Source organism: Triticum aestivum, chromosome 5B (genome assembly GCF_018294505.1).
Source record: "Triticum aestivum cultivar Chinese Spring chromosome 5B, IWGSC CS RefSeq v2.1, whole genome shotgun sequence".
NCBI classification, from domain to species: domain Eukaryota; kingdom Viridiplantae; phylum Streptophyta; class Magnoliopsida; order Poales; family Poaceae; genus Triticum; species Triticum aestivum.
Genome location: NC_057807.1, coordinates 232,504,289 through 232,524,147, shown reverse-complemented (window position 1 = coordinate 232,524,147; position 19,859 = coordinate 232,504,289).

Here is a 19,859-nt window from a genome sequence, read left to right as displayed (position 1 = left end):
ACGCCAAATCGAGCCACTGGCCAGACACCCTTTGCTCTAGTCTATGGAGCAGAGGCAGTTCTCCCCACGGAACTCGTTTACGGGTCACCTCGAGTGCTCGCTTATGATGAGCTCGAGCAAGAGCAGCTGCGACAAGATGACGCGCTGCTCCTTGAGGAAGACCGTCTCCAGGCTGCTGTGCGAGCCGCTCGCTACCAGCAAGCTTTGCGTCGCTACCATAGCCGCAAAGTTAAAGCCAGGAGCTTCGAGGAAGGCGACCTTGTTCTTCGGCGTGTTCAGTCCGCCAAGAATTCCAACAAGTTGACGCCGAAGTGGGAAGGCCCTTATCGGGTGAAACGAGTCACTAGGCCCGGCGCTGTCCGCCTTGAGACCGAAGATGGCATTCCGGTGAGCAACTCCTGGAACATTGAACATCTTCGTAAGTTTTACCCGTAAGGCGCGGTTGCCGGAAGCTTTTCCGGCAACCACCTTTTGTACAAGTCTTGCCGCTGTTGCATGTAATCCTTTGTACAAAGCCGGGCGCAGACCCCGTGCACCAGTAAAGCTCATGTGCCCCGCACATCTTGTCAGTTTTTTATGCTATAATCCTTTTTCGCATATGTTATCTGACACTTTGTGCAGCACTAGACCCCGGTAAGCAATAACGAGCCCAAGGCTCCATATCATTACTTTATTTCTCTGTTTCTTTCTCAAAAGAAGGAAGGTTCCCTCGCCCACAAGGTTTACCGGGGGGGGGGAAGGAGAAGATAATGGTGTGGACCAGGCCGTTCAAGAAAGTTTCTCCTTGCCGGGAAGCAGACGACAAAAAAGCTAAGTTGCCAAAGCTTGAGCAATCAGTTTTTTTAAGTTTTTGAGTTATTTTCCTTGAACGTCCGTGCTTTGTATGGAAAACCTGTGCGCGGAGGAACCAACTCGTAGCTAGTTGCGCCTTTATTTTGTTTCGAGTCCGCTCAACAACTTAAGTGAGCTGCTAGCGCCCTTACTTTGCTTCGAGTCCGCTCAGCAACTTAAGTGAGCCGCTAGCGCCCTTACGTTGTTTCGAGTCCGCTCAACAACTTAAGTGAGCTGCAACTAGTTGCGACAAGGTTGCTTGTCGGTAGCGACCCCGCCAGCAGGCTGCTGAAGTTCCGCACTCGGCGCTCGGGGCAAGGGTACCTGCGCCGGCAAGTTTCCCTAGAAAGCGTAGGGCGGAACCATACAAAGCCAAGAGTCGAGTAAAGGAAGTAACACAGCAATTTTTTGCCTAAGATAGAGTTATATTACAAAAATAACTTGTCGCGCCTCTAATAAAGTGTTCCCGTGACATGACTGGCAGCGACAAGAGAAGAAGAAAACAGACGGCACCTGGGCCCCGGCGAGCCAGTATCGCTGGGGGCTGCGAGTGCCAAGAACCGTCCACGGCAAACTAGAGTTGCCGGGGGCTGCAATATCAGATAAGTCTTTCATCCCTCATCATGCATCCTCTTATGGACTGGGGAATGCGAAACCGCGTTTCTTTCCGAAAACTACCGTGCTCCCTCAACTCTAGGCCCTGGGGCTCGTTCCCGGGGCCAAGTTTGGTCGTAGTCGCGGCCGCAAAGGGATGAAACGAGGAGACCGCACCCACCTCGTTCCCGCCTCCGTCAAAGGCGTGAGAAAGGTCGAGCGACGTGGGAAGGCGGCAGGGCTTGTTGCCGGGAGATGAAATGTCTGTCCGAGGGACACCAAGGGTTTGCTCCTTGACGTGGGTTCAACTCACGAGACAAATAACCCGGCAAGCATCCCCTTTTCATTAAAAAACATCCCACTCAGGTACAGCCCATAGAGGATGAAAAACATGAAAGAGAGGATTACAAGTTCTAGATACAGCTAAGGCCCGAAGGCTTACAAATTAAAAAGATAAGATGCCCGTAATCCCTTTCCTGTCCCTCTCCTCAGGAGGCAGGTCAAGGAGGCGAAAAGGGCAAAAGGAGTGCCTAGGCGAGCTACGGGTGCCAGAAGACACCAAGAGAACATCCCGGGGGCCGTCCGAAGGCTGGACGGCGATGGCGGCGCCGGAAGCGGGGCTCGAAGACGGGGCGGCAGGACGTCAGCATGCTGTCGAGGGCACCACGCCCCCGTACTCCGACCTGACGGCCTTGTCGCCAGCCCTCTTCCCCTTCCGCAGCCTCCCTACGCCAGCCGCCCAAGGAGACGACCCCGGGGAGTTCAAGGAGCCGGCGACACGGATGATGGGGCCGCCGGTGCCGCGCGAAGCGGCGCCCGACGCCTAGTCGGACCCGCTACCCCGCCGCCCGCTACCCTCGTCGTCGCTGTCGCTCTCCTCCTCGTCACTCTCGCTCGAGGAGGAGCCTTCGCTGTCGGAGGAGCTGTCCACGCAGCACTTCGCCCGAGTGCCGAAGCACCCGAAGACCTTGACGGAGAGGAGATCGCCCTCCATCAACTTAAAATGGAGGGTGAACCCCTCCATCAAGCTGTGGATGCGGGCGAACGTCTTCCACCCTCGATCAAGATACATCACATTAGGGGCTGGGAATGCAACGCGGACTCGCGTGCCGCTGATCCCACAGCCCCTCATGTGCAGTCTCAGTGTCTCGGGCGGGTCCAACTCCATCGCGCGCGCAAACGGAGCTGGAAGCCGGAGGCGACGACGAGGCGCCCGGCGCAGCCTGACGAAGAACTCGCAAGGGTCGTCCCCTACATGGACCGCCGTGGGGGGAGGAGCCGCCGGCGGAGGTGAAGCTGACGCGCCGCCCCGTCCGCCTCTTCCCCGAGCGCCTCGACCTCGTCCTCGACCTCGTCCGCGACCTCGCCCCCTCCCTCTTCCCCTTATGGCTGGCTCTGCCACCACGGGCGCGGAAGATGGAGAGATGCGCTGTCTGGCGGCGACCCTCGCCGCCACCGATGAAGGGCCTGGGTTCCCTTTCTCCATGGCGAATGAGAGAAAGGGGAGCAGAAGCTGAAGAAAGGAGGAGATGAGAGAGTGCGGTTTCCTGTGCTCCCCTCCCGCTCTTTATAAAGGAGCAAGGTGGGGGCTCGGCCGCCCCGCTCAGCGAATCAAGGCACGGGAAGAGCAGGGAGTCGGGGCCATCCCGCTGCCTCTGCTCGCGACGTCCCAGTTTCCCACTTCCACCGTCCGCGACCCCAAGCGCATGGGAGCCGCGTGGCAGAGATGCAGAACCAAGGCGACGGGTGAGGCGGCCTCGCTCCGCCCCGTGATCGCGGGGAGTGGGCGTCCCGAAAACCGCGCACCGGCCCCGTCCAGTAAATGCACCACGCCCCCACGCCTACCTCCGTTTAGGGAGGAGGGCGTGAACCGTCCCCATCATCGTGGCCTGACGCATGGTCGAGGGGCTTAGCCCCACGCACGCCGCCCGCGTCACCCACGACGCCGCGTTTGACGCGTGCCGTTCTGGGCGTGAGCGGTGGGAGCGGAGGGATATGCGGCGTGACCTAGGCCGCGCGTGCCCGTGCACTGTTTTGGGCCTGGCCCAACAGCGCTTGGCACCGTGTATGGCCGAGGCCTGGGGGCTCCTGTCGGTGTACTAGAGTAGGGGTACCCTAGTACCCCGAACTTGTGCACGGGCAGTCGCAGCATCCCGCGGCAAGGCTTGCCGGGTGACCGCCAAGACCCTCCGTGGCTCCCTTGAAGACCATTCAAGAACAAAGTACTCAAACCAAGGCCCCGACAAGAGGAGCTTGCCGGGAAGGCCAACCCAGGCCCCGGCAAGAGGAGCTTGCCGGGAAGAGACAAGACCCCGGCGAGAGGAGCTTGCCGGGAAGGCCAACCCAGGCCCCGGCAAGAGGAGCTTGCCGGGAAGAGACAAGACCCCGACAAGAGGAGCTTGCCGGGAAGGCCACTCAAGGCATACCAAGGAAGCTTGCCGTGACGCGTCCTGTGGCCCGGCAAGGCCCGGTGAGCGACAAGCTCCCAAACACGACAAGACGGCGACCGCGGCAAGGAGCTTGCCGCGGGAAACCCCCACTTCGTGCCTGCGCTCCAGCACACCTGCTAACGTGTCGCTCTAGGACTCTCCCAAACACACGTGGCAGGAGGCTGTGCAGCTAGGGGTGCGAGGTGGCAAGCGGAGATGAAGAGAAGGCCATCATGGCAAACGGTGGCGCTCCTAACAGTCACTTTTTGCACTGTTCAAGCAACTCAGACAGGCATTTAATGCCCTTGTCCGTTGCCGTCAGAGTTAGGTAGGGTGCACTGTATCCACAGTAGCGGTAGTTGTACCTACCGCATCCTTTTCCATTTTTACCCTTCTTGTCTACGTTGCCCCCTGTCGGTGACCCCTTGAGAGTATAAAAGGAGGCCCAGGCGCAACGTAGAAAGGGTTCAGCGAGTTCGGCCAGTTCGGCTCATTCAACACCAGGAACACTCTCACGCTCAGTCTGGCAGCGTCCGTCGCTCCTGAGCAAGAATTCAATACACACAAACAAGCAGCAGTAGGGTTTTACGCATCCGTGCGACCCGAAGCTGGGTAAAAACCGCTCGCGTGTACCGCCTCGATCCGCTCTTTGTGCGACCTCCGCCCCCCACTGAACCGAAAGGGGCCCTGTCCCCATAGGTGTTGGTGGAATCAGCATCCCCGACAATTTTCCCCATTAAATCATTTGTGATAGCATTGCCATTGCAGACAGTATTAACAATTTTATCGTTTGCGTTATTGAATGCACCACACACGGTGCGTAGAAGAAACTATGTGGCATATGTTGTCCATCACACACACTTTTTATGTGGTAAACGTTTGCGCAAGGTGGCCTAACGCAAACAGTTTTCGAGAGGATATCGTGTGTGATTGTTCATTGGTCCAACACAGTTTATTCTTAGAAACTGTGTGCATTGCCTGAGGTCATCGCCCACGGTGTTTTCTCAATAACCATTTGCAATAGAAAAACCCAATTAGTAGGCTAATTGTCCTATTATTAATAATCCATTTATTAATCTAATTGACATTTCATATTAAGCACGCAATATATTTCATTTTCATATTAAGGAAGCATGATTTCTTAATTGAAATACATCAAACTACAACATCATATAGCTCCAGCACTCAACTACCCCATTACACAACTGCACCAGCACCAAGTTTCACATGCAGCATCTATAACCTCTCAAAATTAGCATCATATACGATACATAGATAGATGAATCTCATCTGGAAAACTGCTGAAGTGGAAGGCGAATACTGAGCCTTCATTGATGTTGAAGGTCTTGCAACTTTAGGCCAGTGCCTGTGGATGATTGACTATCCATCCTTCGTCCTCTTCAGGAAGACTTCAATATTGAACTGTGGATGTTGTATGAATACCTTCCTCGCCTCCTGACCATACATGTGGTTTGAGAGGTAATCATCAGTGAACTGCTTTGGAAAGGCCTGAAACAAGGATATGCATAAATATCTTCTCTAGATTTGAAATGGCGCAAAGGCATTAAAAAGACAAGGTATAACAGTTAGTACTAACCTTGTAGTGAACTGATGTCTTGTTCATTGTGCAGACAAAGATCTTGTTGCTTTTTGTCGCTAATTTCTTTATCCTAACAATCTTTCTGAGTTTCTTGACTTGACTGATATTCATGGACAACTAATCTCCACATATGCAAAAGGGTCAAAAAGTGGGTCAAAACCTCTCACAGTAGGACCTACATGTGCAAGACCAAATTGTTAAAAACCTAATATTTTAAAAAAAGAAGTGGAAAGGTGTGTTATTACCTGCAACAGGCCTAATATTTAAAAACAAGCAAACATAGTCATTCAAACTTGTATTGTGCAGGTCTAAGTACACTAGTTATTGGCCCTGTTTGGATCCATGGGTGAGAGTTAGTTTGAGCTAGTTTGGGCTCAAATAGCCCTAAAGTATCCAAACAGGAGGGCTAGTTTGAGCTACTTGCATCTAACCCACCCAAAACAACTATCCTACCCAAGAGGTGCTGATTGGGGCTAGTTCTCCTAGTGCATTTATTGTCAATCTAACACTGTCATCCAAACAACTCTTTAGCTAGCGTTAGTTCAAGGTTAGTCATTGTTGAGTATCATTGTTATTTAGGAAACGTAGGATAGCGTAGGATTTATTCTACCTTCACTTGTACTCCAAGATGACCATGTACTCATATATATATATATGCCCACGAGGCTCAAACAATACAATCAACTATTCCACCAATCTCTCTCTCCCTTTTAACTGTCATGAGCTAGAAACTAACTCTAACCTCTAGCTAAGTTAGAGTATCCAAACGGTGCCATTGTTAAATCAAATGGAAATGTGTGTTAAATACTCCCTCCGGTCCTTTTTACTTTGCATATAAGAATTGTCCGAAGTCAAACTTCATAAAGTTTGACCTTATTTATATGAAAAAATATCAACATTCACCATGTGCTATACAATATGAAAATTTAAGTCATGACACATGTACTGATATTGATTTCATATTGTGAATGTTGGTATTTTGTTCTATAAAGTTGGTCAAACTTTATGAGGCTTGACTTTAGACAAATCTTATATGCCAACTAAAAAGATTCGGAGGGAGTAGAACATGCTTGATAGCAACCAAATATAGTCATTCATAGAGCTATTGTTAAAATTGGTACTGATGAAATTGATCTGCACATTTAATACTAGCACATATAGAGCATCACACTATAAATAGCTGAAATAGACAAGACATACTACGAACAACCAAAGATGGCAATTGAAACTATACATTTGCTAACTACAAATAACCGAACAACCAAAAACCGTAGAAATAGACAAGGCGTAGTGCAAACAACCAAATATAGCAATACATACTAGACATGTTCTCACTACAAAAGGGGTTCGAGAAAACAAATCACGGGTTTCCTCAATTGTCACAGATTGGCTCCTCCTCTTGGTCGTCGTCGATGAGGTCTGACTTGCCAGCTGAGGATCCCAAGCCAGCGTCTCGGAACGTGTCCTTCAGCAATGACAAAAGGGGCTCTATGGTGATGAAGGATGGAAAATTGTTCATAACGAGTTGTAGGAGATCAGCGGCAGGGCCATCGATTAGATCGACGGCTGTCGAACCCGAAGGGTTGGGGGTGGGAAACTTACCCTGTGACATATCCTGCGTTAAGTTGTCGGTGTCGACGACCTCGGTGTCGTAGCCGGCGACCGCAACATGCCAGAAAACTTTAGCCTGCTGATTGAAAGGGTCCATCTAGGTCCAGTCATCGTCGTCAGCTTCCTCGATGGCCACCTCACCGACGTCGGGCAAAGAAGCCACAGTAAAGCTCTTTTGGGCCATTCGCTCCTCAAGCTCCCCCGGAAAGCATAGCCGGGCTTAGGTTACGACGCTCTGGATTGGGGGAGGGATGGGGATGGGGATTTTTGGGAAGGGGGGAGTTTTGCACGCGTCATCTAAGAAACTCAGGGTGGCGAGGGTATGTATATCCATGGTCAAACTGCACGAGCAAACCGGTAGAGGTTGATGATGGAGGCGGCGTGGCGGCGGCGATGTAGCTAGGTTTTGAGCGAGGGAGGGGTGGTGTGTATGTGTGTGAGCGGGGGATTTGGGTGAGCGAAGGATTTGGGGGGGGGGTGTTGATGTATACTATGCAACCTTCTTCTTGTAGACTCATGTTGGGCCACCAAGCGCAGAGTTTTGTAGGACAGTGGCAAATTTCTCTCAAGTGGATGACCTAAGGTTTATCAATCCATGGGATACATAGGATGAAGACGGTCTCTCTCAGACAACCCTGCAATCAAATAACAAAGAGTCTCTTGTGTCCCCAACACACCCAATACAATGGTAAATTGGAAAGGTGCACTAGTTCGGCGAAGAGATGGTGATACAAGTGTAATATGGATAGTAGATATAGGTTTTTGTAATGTGAAAATATAAAAACAACAAGGTAACTAGTAACAAAAGTGAGCAAAAACGGTATTGTAATGCTTGAAAACAAGGCCTAGGGTTCATACTTTCACTAGTGCAAAATCTCTCAACAATGATAGCATAATTGGATCATATAACAATCCCTCAACGTGCAACAAAGAATCACTCCAAAGTTTCTATCAGAGAACGTAGGACAAAAACGAGCATCAACCCCTATGCATAGATTACCCTAATGTCACCTCGGGAATCCGCGAGTTGAGTGCCTAAACATACATCAAGTGAATCAATAGAACATCCCATTGTCACCACAGATATCCCATTGTAAGACATACATCAAGTGTTCTCAAATCCAATACTCAATCCAACATAACAAAACCTCAAAGAGCAAGACTCAATTCATCACAAGAAGGTAGAGGGGGGAGAATACCATAGGATCCAAATATATTAACAAAGCTCGCGGTACATCAAGATCATTCCAAATCAAGAACACGAGTGAGAGAGATCAAACACATAGCTACTGGTACATACCCTCAGCCCTGAGGGTGAACTACTCCCTCCTCATCATGGTGGTCACCGGGATGATGAAGATGGCCTTCGGTGATGATTTCCCCCTCCGACAGGGTGCCGGAACAGGCTCCCGATTGGTTTTTTGTGGCTACAGATCGATTACGGCGGTGGAATTTCTGGTCTAGGTTTCTTTTCGGAGGTTTCTGTATTTATAAGAATTTTTGGCATCGGTCTCACGTCAAGGAGGTGCTCGAGGGGCCCACAAGCCTTAGGGGCGCGCCCTGGGGGGGGGGGAGGGCGCGCCTAGAGGGCTTGTGTCCTCCTCGTCCACTTCCTGGCCCAACTCTTGTGCTTCGGGGGTCTCTTTTGGTCCATAAAAATCACCGTAAATTTTCAGCCCATTCCAAGAACTTATATTTCTGCACACAAAAACGACACCACCGTAGTTCTGCTGAAAACAGTGTTACCCCGGGTTAGTTCTAATGAAATCATACCAAAACCATATAAAATTGTTGTAAACATGGCATGAATACTTCATAAATTATAGATACGTTGGAGTCATATCAGCATCCCCAAGCTTAATTCATGCTTGTCCTCGAGTAGGTAAATGATAAAAGAAATAACTTATGAAGTGTGATTGCTAGCATAGTGCAAAAGTTTAATCAATGATAGTTCCAAACACTTTTTCTAGCATTAATATATATCATAAACAGTAGCTCATCTCATAAAACTTCTCATGATCAAGTAACAAGCTATTCACATGTTAAAGTATAGACCATAAACTTTCTTGAAAACTAACAAACTATGTTCTCAGTCATCAAACAATTGCAATTCATCTTATTTTCAGGAAGGGTATATGTAAGAGATTTGATTTAGCAAATTCCACTCAACTATTATATAGTCTTCCATGAAAGTATATTTATATGTGGAATCTCTCTTCCTTCAATATTCTTTCAGGAATTGTTCAAGTGACCAATGATGTGTTTGCTAACTTTCAATAAATGTTACCACCTATACTTCTTATATGTGAAGTCATTACTCCCAATGGGATACACAGATGAAACATATATAATTTCAGATTTATGATATTCAATTCATTAAACCATTTACTCATAGGATATAAGTGAAGCGCAAGAGTGAATGACAAACTACTCCAAAAAGATATAAGTGAAGATCAATGAGTAGTCAAATAATTAAGTAGCTATGTGAAGACTCTCTCTCATTAAAATCAGAAACTAAGTATTTTATTAAAACAACAAGCAAAAAAATGACATTCTAAAAATAGCACACATCATGTGAAGAAGCAAAAACTTAGGCTCAACAGATACTAACCGATAATTCTCGATGAAGAAAGGTGGGATGCCTACCGGGGCATCCCCAAGCTTAGATGCTTGAGACTTCTTGAAATATTATCTTGGGATGCCTTGGGCATCCCCAAGCTTGAGCTTTTGTGTCTCCTTAATTCCTTTTATATCACGGTTTCCCTAAATCTTAAAAACTTCATCCACACAAAACTCAACAAGAACTCGTGAGAAAAGTTAAAATGAATCAATGCAACACCTTATCATTCTCTACTGCAGCAAATCACTAAAATTATTATTTAACATTGCATACTAAATGCCTCTTCATATTTAATACTCCTATCCTAAAATAGAATCATTACACAAGCAAACATATGCAAACAATGCAAACGTAACAACAATGTGTCTAAGCAGGACAGTCTTTAAAGAGTGCAATTTTACTCACACTTCCCTAACTCCAAAAATTCTGAAAAATTACCACACTGTAGAAAATTTGTCATTACTCATTGTGTAAAAAGTTCAAGATTTTATCACATTCTTACTTTCCAGAAAAATTCAGACAATGATAGAAAACTTTCTGTTTTCAAAACAACAACATATAGACTTTCAAAATAAGCATGGTAGAGGCTATACTTGACACTTTTATTGAACTAAAAGATGGAAAACATTATTCTCAATAACCGAAAGCAAATCCAAATAAAATAAAATTACGCTCCAAGCAAAACTCATATCATGTGACGAATAAAAATATAGTTCCAAGTGAGGTTACCGATAATGTTGAAGACGAAAGAGGTGATGCCTTCCGGGGGATCCCCAAGCTTAGTTGCTTGGGTCTTCCTTGAATATTACCTTGGGGTGCCTTGGGAATCCCCAACCTTAGGTTATTTCCACTCTTCATTCTTCTCATATCGATATCTCACTCAAAACTTGAAAACTTCAATCGCGCAAAACTTAATGGAACTTCATGAGATGTGTTAGCATAGTAAAACAAATAATTCACTTGGGTACTGTAAAATAAAAGATTCCTAATTGTTTCCACATGATTACTATTGTACCCTATAATTTCTACAATTTATTTGAGCAATATAAGCCATAGAAACTAGAAAACAAGCAAACTATGCAGTGAAAAGAGAATCTGTCAAAAACAGAACAGACTGTAAAGATCTGAAATATGCTCTTACTTCCATTACTCTAAAAATTTCAAAAAATTAGGACAACATAGAACATTTCTATATCAATCCTCTGTAAAAAAATTCAGAGTTTTTCCACATTCCAGTGAATTTTAACAATTCTGTTACTGGACGCAAAAGTTTATGTTTTTGCACAAAATCAAATCAACTATCAACCACACTATCCCAAAGGCTTTACTTGGCACTTTATTCAAACAAAAGCTATAAAACATGATTAATACAGTAGCTTAATCATGTGAACACATAAAAAAGTAGGGTTAAATATTGGGTTGTCTCCTAACAAGCGCTTTTCTTTAATGCTTTTTTAGCTAGGCATGATGATTTCAATGATGCTCACATAAAAGATAAGAATTGAAACATAATGGGAGCATCATGAAGAATATGAGTAGCACATTTAAGTCTAACCCACTTCCTATGCATAGGAATTTTGTGAGCAAATAATTTATGGGAACAAGAATCATCTAGCATAGGAGGGCAAAACAAGCATGACTTCAAAACTTTCAGCACATAGAGATTAACTTGATATTTTTGCAATATGTAAAAGAATATGTTCCTCTCTCATAATAATTTTTAGTAGCATAATGAATGAATTCAACAATATAACTATCACATAAAGCATCCTTTTCATGATGCATTAGCATAATTTTTTTATTACTCTCCACATAAGCAAATTTATTCTCGTGAATAGTAGTGGGAGCAAACTCAACAAAATAACTATCATGTGAGGCATAATATAATTGAAAATTAAAATCATGATGACAAGTTTCATGGTTATCATTATTCTTTATAGAATATATGTCATCACAATAATCATCATAGATAGCAACTTTGTTCTCATAATCAATTGAAACATCTTCCAAAATAGTGGATTCATCACTAAATAAATTCATGACCTCTTCAAATCCACTTTCATCAATATAATCATCAAATAGAAGGCATGTTTTCATCATAATAAATTTTCTCATTAAAACTTGGGGGACTAAAAATATCATCTTCATCAAATATAGCATCCCCAAGCTTATGGCTTTGCATATCATTAGCATCATGGATATTCAAAGAATTAATACTAACAACATTGCAATCATGCTCATCATTCAAAGATTTAGTGCCAAACATTTTATTGACTTCTTCTTCTAACACTTCGACACAATTTTCCTATCCATTGTTTTCAAGAAAGACATTATAAAGATGAATTATATGTGGCAACCTCAATTCCATTTTTTGTAGTTTTCTTTTATAAACCAAACTAGTGATAAACAAGAAACTAAAAGATTGAATTTCAAGATCTAAAGATATACCTTCAAGCACTCACCTCCCCTGCAACAGCGCCAAAAAGAACTTGATATCTACTACACAATCTTCTTCTTGTAGACTCGTGTTGGGCCTCCAAGCGCAGAGTTTTGTAGGACAGTAGCAAATTTCCCTCAAGTGGATGACCTAATGTTTATCAATCCGTGGGAGGCGTAGGATGAAGATGGTCTCTCTCAAACAACCCTGCAACCAAATAAAAAAGAGTCTCTTGTGTCCCCAACACTCACAATACAATGGTAAAATTGTATAGGTGCACTAGTTCGGCGAAGAGATGGTGATACGAGTGTGATATGGATAGTAGATATAGGTTTTTGTAATCTGAAAATATAAAAACAGCAAGGTAACTAGTAACAAAAGTGAGCAAAAACGATATTTCAATGCTTGAAAACAAGGCATAGGGTTCATACTTTCACTAGTGAAAAATATCTCAACAATGATAGCATAATTGGATCATATAACAATCCCTCAACGTGCAATAAATAATCACTCCAAAGTTTCTATCAGAGAACGTAGGACGAAAACGAGCATCAACCCCTGTGCATAGATTACCCCAATGTCACCTCGGGAATCCGCGAGTTGAGTGCCAAAACATACATCAAGTGAATCAATAGAACATCCCATTGACACCACAGATATCCCATCACAAGACATACATCAAGTGTTCTCAAATTCAATACTCAATCCAACATAACGAAACCTCAAAGAGCGAGAATCGATTCATCACGAGAAGGTAAAGGGGGGAGAACACCATAAGATCCAAATATATTAACAAAGCTCGCGGTACATCAAGATCATGCCAAATCAAGAACACGAGAGAGAGAGAGAGAGAGAGAGAGAGAGAGAAAGAGAGATCAAACACATAGCTACTGGTACATACCCTCAGCCCCGAGGGTGAACTACTCCATCCTCATCATGGTGGCCGCCAGGACGATGAAGATGGCCTCCGGTGATGATTTCCCCCTCTGACAGGGTGCCGGAACGGGCTTCCGATTGGTTTTTCGTGGCTATAGAGGCTTACGACGGCGGAACTTCTGATCTAGGGTTCTTTTCAGAGGTTTCTGTATTTATAAGAATTTTTGGCATCGGTGTCACGTCAAGGAGGTGCCTGAGGGGCCCACAAGCCTTAGGGGCGCACCCTTGGGGGGAGGACGCGCCTAGAGGGCTTGTGGCCTCCTCATCCACTTCCTGGCCCAGCTCTTGTGCTTCGGGGGTCTCTTTTGGTCCATAAAAAATCACCATAAATTTTCAGCCCATTCCGAGAATTTTATTTCTGCACAAAAAACGAGACCACGGTAGTTCTGCTGAAAACATTGTTAGTCCAGGTTAATTCTAATCAAATCATACAAAAACCATACAAAATTGTTGTAACCAGGCATGAATAGTTCATAAATTATAGATACGTTGGAGACGTGTCATGTGTGTGGAGGGGGTCCAAGGTGGTTTTTGGGGAAATGCCGCGGGTACTGAAATTTTTTCTAGGGGGTGTCACGTACACGATCACCTATGGGGCCATCAGCCCCTTGTGGTTCGGCAAGGGGGAAGGTCACATTGCACAAAGAGCAGAAGCCATGGGACAACACGACAGAGGTGACGCTAGTGGTTTTTACCAAGGTTCGGGCCACTGGGAAGCGTAAAACCCTACTGCTTTGGTGGATTGATGGATGGACTGCGATGAACCCGCAACACTCAAGCCCGGCAACGTCACCTCGGGGAGAGCAACTACACGCGTATGAGTGTACAAGGGTCCGAATCCTTTTCTAGGCTATCATTGCCGTCCGTCTATAGGCTAAGGGGTAACCATAGTGGCAAAACGGTGATTAGATAGCCAACAGTGCTATCATGCCTAACTATGGCAGTTAGGACAAAGTGCATTAAATGCACTGCTAGGTGTCACACTGAGGATGCAGCCCGGCAAGCCTGCCGCGCCACTTAGTTGCCTTCTACCTGTCTGCTTGACACGCCTCTGGACGGGTGTCATATAGAGGTAATCTTCCTTCCAAATGGCTGCCACGTGCCAAATGACAGCCACTTAATCACTTGGGGGCTCGACACCGCACTGACAGATGACTTGCATTGTGATGCGGTGGAGCGGTGGAGTCTTGGTAGGGAGATTGCCTTTGGCGGCCCCAGGCAAGCCTGCTGGGGAAACATTGGATTCATCCTCGGGGCGGCCTCGACCTGATCAGGCTCGCCTGCCCGGTAAGGGAGGCTTTCCCTTAGTGATATCCTACTTCCTCGGCTTGTGTTGGTATTCTTGATCTGCCCTTTGATCCCTCAAAGAGTTGTTCATCTGGCTTGGTCTTGACTTGGATTCTTGGTGAAGTTTGCTTCCTTGCCATCATGCCTGTGTACAGTCCGGGCAACATACATCAAGGTTTGTTGCACCAACAGGAGCCCCCGAGCCTGGTCCAAACATGATGCCGAGCATCGTTGGGGTAGGCCCCATCAGGTACACAGGCAGGGCACTTGTGACTATATTCTCTCCTTTCTTGGTATTTTCCTTGCTTCTTCATTAACCTGTGCTTGAGTCAGTTTCCGATTTTCCCGTATGTCGTGCGCTAAAATCTGGGGTGATTTATACCACGATCTGTCAGCTGCCACATCCCACGTTTACGAGGTGGTAACTGCCATTCTGCTCGTTCTACCGCTCCTACCATTTTTGCCACGTACACTGCATGCATTGCGCGGGGTTGGTGGAGGATGCGGAGGGTGCGGGAATGAGTGCCCTGGCAGTAAACCAGGCATCGTGGATAGGTGTAGGAGGGCGGTCTTGATTCCGTGCACCATTGGTGATGTAGAGGGGCTAGATTGGCGGAGCGAGGCGGTTGCCCCCTGGGTAAGGAGCTAGACCCTGGCCACGTTCGCCTATAAAAGGGGATGCGGGCGAGGTGCTTACTCACACACTTCTCCTCCTTCCTTCCGGCCTCTTCTCTCCACCATGGCAAGGGGGAAAGGGCGTGGTGGTGTTCTAACAGTGGCGACGAGGGCTTTTGCTCGACAGTGCCTTCCTCCTTCTATTGGGGATGCAGGGGCGGAGCCATCGTGAGAGGAGGTGGTGGAGGACGTGGACGCGGCCGTCGTGGCGCACGGGGTCGAGGAGGACGGGGCGGTGCTTTGATCGCCCCTCCTCCAGCTACTCCGGACCTGAACAAAGGCCAAGTTGGGAACCAACCACTGAAATTCATTGTTAAGCTGCATGGGCCTCCACGCAGCGGTCTTTGGCTTCCCACTCCATTCGCAAGGGTGACGAAGGTCAAACAGCCGAAGGGGTTGAGACTGCACATGAGGGGCTGTTGTAATGGCAGCATGTGGGCGGACGTAGAGTTCCCTGCGCCTCATGTCATGCTTCTCCGGCGCGGATGGAAAACCTTCGCCCGTGCCCATAGTTTGGCGGCAGGGCATGTCCTTCACTTCAAGTTAATGGATGCCACCCTGCTCTCCATCAAGGTCTTCGGGCGTTCGGGTGTTGCATAGAGAGCTCGACCGACAATGAAAGCTCCTCCTCAAGTGATAGCGATGAGGAGGACAGTGACGGCGATGACGATGGCGCCCATGGGGGAGGATGATGACTTCGACACTAGCTGAACACCAGCCGCACCTTTACCATTAGCTGGCGGCACCATCATCTGCACCTGCATCTCCTCCCCGGCAAGGCAATTTGCCGGGGTGTTGGGTGTGGAAGGTGTCCCCGCCTCCTCCGCCAGTCTTCCAGCTGGACCCCGACAGGCTTCCCGGTGGACTCCGGCTTCGTCTTCCTTGCCGGTGTCTGAGCTGCCATGCCCTGCTGGCCCTGGTGGTGGTGACCAGGGCATCGCCTAGCTGCTCTCTCGGTCCCTCGCCTTCGCCCGCGCACTCTCGATCTTGTTAGGCTACGTCCCGCGGTCCCTGACAGGGTCAGGCTGAGCTTCTGCCCAGGCACTCCTTTTGTCCTCTTTGTCTCCCACTATAGTTCCTAGGAAGAGGGGGAAAAGAAAGGGATTACAGGGCACTTATCTTTTTCAAACTAAAACATGTAGGCATTTGCCAAATTTTAGTCTCAAATATGTAATTTCTTCTACCCATGTTTGTACTCTATAAGGCTTGTACTTGTTTATCTACATATTAATGAAAAAAAGACATGCTTGTTAGTTCTTGTGCATGTACTACATCCATGCAGAGGAGGAATGCCTCTATACTTTCAAGTAAACAAGTTTTCCCGGCAAGCTATCTTGTCAGCGCCTTCCGTCGTTGCCGCAGGGCTTGGCTTGCCAGGCTCAAAACTATGGAAGGGAACCAGCCCCTTGTCGAACCTTCTCTGGCAAATGCCACTACAACCATATTGACCAAAATAATGTTTGAATCAAGGGATGGGAGCACAAATGTTTTGAAGGTGACAAGGTTTTTCTATGCACAAGTTTTCTTCTTACAGAGACATGTTCATGGGTAGAAAGAAACTTATCTATTTGGCTTGTCAGGGATCAATATGTAGGCTTGTTTCCATCTCTTCTTTTTGGGATCGAGCCCGCAGCAAGAGCCCTGTAGTTAGTGCAGAGAAAAACATAGCAACATATTATGTCATATAAATGATCATGGCAAATTTATGCTAAGCTAATCGTGCATGCAAGTTTTTAGGGCGCCAGTGCTTCATTTTATTATCTGTGCTTAGGGTCTGTGCCTGGCTTTGTACAAAAGGTTACATGTGCATCGGCAAGGCTTGTACAAAAGGGTGGCTGCCGGGGCTGGGCCCGACATTCGCGCCTTATGGGTAGAACTTGCGAAGATGCTCAATATTCCATGAGTTTTGCATTTTGATGCCATCTTCGCTCTCCCAATGGACTGTGCCATGCCTGGTGACTCGTACTACCCGGCAAGGCCTTCCCACTTCGGCATCAACTTGTTGGTACCCTTGGCGGAATGAACATGCCTAAGGATAAGGTCGCCTTCCTCAAGGCTCCGGGCATGGACCCTGTGGCACAGGGCTTGCTGGTAGCATGCAGCAAGCACAACATCCCAGAGACGGTTCTCCTCAAGGAGCATGGCATCGTCATGCCGGTGCTGCTCTTGCTCTACTTTATCATAGGAAAATACTCGAGGTGACCCGTATATGAGTTCTGTGGGGAGCACTGCTTCTGCCCCATAGACTAGGGAGAAGGGAGTCTGGCCGGTAGCTCGATTTGGTGTCATACAGAGGGACCAAAGAACCACCAATAGGTTATCGATCCAGCGTCTGCCGCACTTCTGCATCTTATTAAAATTCCTGTCTTGAGCCCACGCAGCACTTTAGTGTTCATCCTCTCAGCCTATCCATTGCTTCTGGGATGAGCAACAGAGGCAAATGAAACCATGCTTCTGAGGGTTTGAACGTATTGCATGAAGGCGCGACTTGTGAATTGGGTGCCGTTGTCAGTGAGAACTCTGGCAGGTACTCCGAAATGGCACACCAATCCTTTCAAGAACTTGATAGCTGATTGTGCGGTTATTGAGGGAGTCCTGGATTAAGGGGTCCTCGGACGACCGGACTATGTAGCGTGGGCTGGACTGTTGGGCCGTGAAGATACAAGATAGAAGACTCTCTCCCGTGTCCGGATGGGACCCTCCTTGGCATGGAAGGCAAGCTTGGTGCCCGGATATGAAGATTCCTTTCTCTGTAACCGACTTCGTACAACCCTAGTCCCCTCCGGTGTCTATATAAACCAGAGATCTTAGTCCGTAGAGGCAATCATAATCCTATAGGCTACACTTCTAGGGTTTTAGCCCTCACGATCTCATGGTAGATCAACTCTTGTAATACTCATATTCATCAAGATCAACCAAGAAGGAAGTAGGGTATTACCTCCATAGAGAGGGCCCGAGCCTGGGTAAACATCGTGTCCCCCGCCTCCTATTACCATCAACCTTAGACGCACAGTTGGGGACCCCCTACCCGAGATCCATTGGTTTTGACACCGACATTGGTGCTTTCATTGAGAGTTCCGCTGCATTGTCACCAAAAGGTTTGATGGCTCCGTCAATCATCTACAACAATGCAGTCTAGGGGGAGGTTTTCCTCCCCGGATAGATCTTCATATTCGGCGGCTTCGCACTGCGGGCCAACTCGCTTGGCCATCTAGAGCAGATCGACAGCTATGCCCCTGGACATCAGGTCAGGTTTGGAATCTTGAATTACATTGTCGATATCCACAGAGACTTGATCTTCGACGGATCCGAGCCCATGGCAGCCGCTCCCTTTCACCATGATGAACTTGACCTAAATCTGTCATCGGACCATGCCCAGGAGATAGCACCTGTAACTGCTCTGGCCCTGGATCCGGAGCAGATTGCGCCGTCCGAGGATGGGAAGCTCAACTCCACCGTGGAATACGCAGACTCATCGGCGTTAGAGCCGCACACAGATCCAATCTCGAGCTGGGCCTGTGTCACCGGAACCTCGGATTCGTCTCTGGCCATAGGTTCCGAACCGCGTGCATCCGCGCCCATCGAACCTGATCAGGCGCCGATCGTTGAATTCAGCTCCGCGGACATCTTCTGGCACTCACCTTTAGGCGATGTGCTAAACTCATTAAAAGCCCTCTCCTTATCAGGGTACTCTTAGCCGAACTATATCCCGTTTGGATTGAAAGCTGATGAAGGAGAATTCCGCTTCCCACCGACCACCCACTTCATAGCCACTGTCGAAGACTTAACCGACATGCCCGATTATGGCTACGAAGACATCGACGGTATGGACGACGATGCCGGAGAGGAGCAGGCACAAAAACCACTGCTTACAGGGCGCTAGACGGCCACCTCCTCGTATGACGTATACATGGTGGATACACCTGAAGAGAACAATGGCGACTGTCGGTGTTCTGGGAACGGCGGTCCCCAGACTTGCATGTCGTGGTTCTAAGTCTGATAGTAGAATAGGGGGTAGGAATGGAGAGGCAAGATCCTAGCTATGGAGTAGTTGTATACACAAGATGTTTATGAGTTCAGGCCCTTCTCGGAGGAAGTAACAGCCCTACGTCTTGGAGCCCGGAGGCGGTCGACTGTATTATGTGCGTATGAGTTACAGGGGTGCGAACTCTTTACACTAAGGAGGGGGTGGCTTATATAGAGTCCGCCAGACCCCTCCGGCCCTCAGTTATGCAGGGTTTAAGGTACATTAAGATCTGGCATTACTGGTAACGCCATACATAAAGTGCTATTATGGCCATAAAGACTACTTAATGACCGACCGTTTGTGTGCAGAGTGACTCTAGATCTCCGGGTGGTCGAGTGAGTGGCTTCATGGTCGAGTGTCTTCGAGTCCGTCAAGTGGAATCCTTCCAGGTCGACTGAAAGGTAGCTTCTTCTATAGATGTCCTTGGGGAGGGTATCTTGGACAGGTCCATGACCCTACCCTAGGTACATGGCTTCATCATTAGCCCCCGAATGGATCGAGGTTTGAGTGGGGAAGGAGTTGAGAACTCTTCCGACCCATTTTTCGTGCTATGAGTATGTCTTGTTCTAGATCAATGAACTTAGGTGACGGAACCAACTTCTTTTTTAGTCGCCTTGATCCATTATTTGTATCCGTCGAGTGAGTTTTCTGTACTTGGAGATCTCCGAACGACAGAGCGGAGGAAATCTCCAGTCTGACAAGTTGCTCTGCAGTTCACGGATTTAGCAGGATCTGAATTTCGAGAAGCGCGCGAGGCGGAGGAGGCAGGAACGCCTCGATCTCTGCACCACCTTTTTCGCCATGTATCGCGC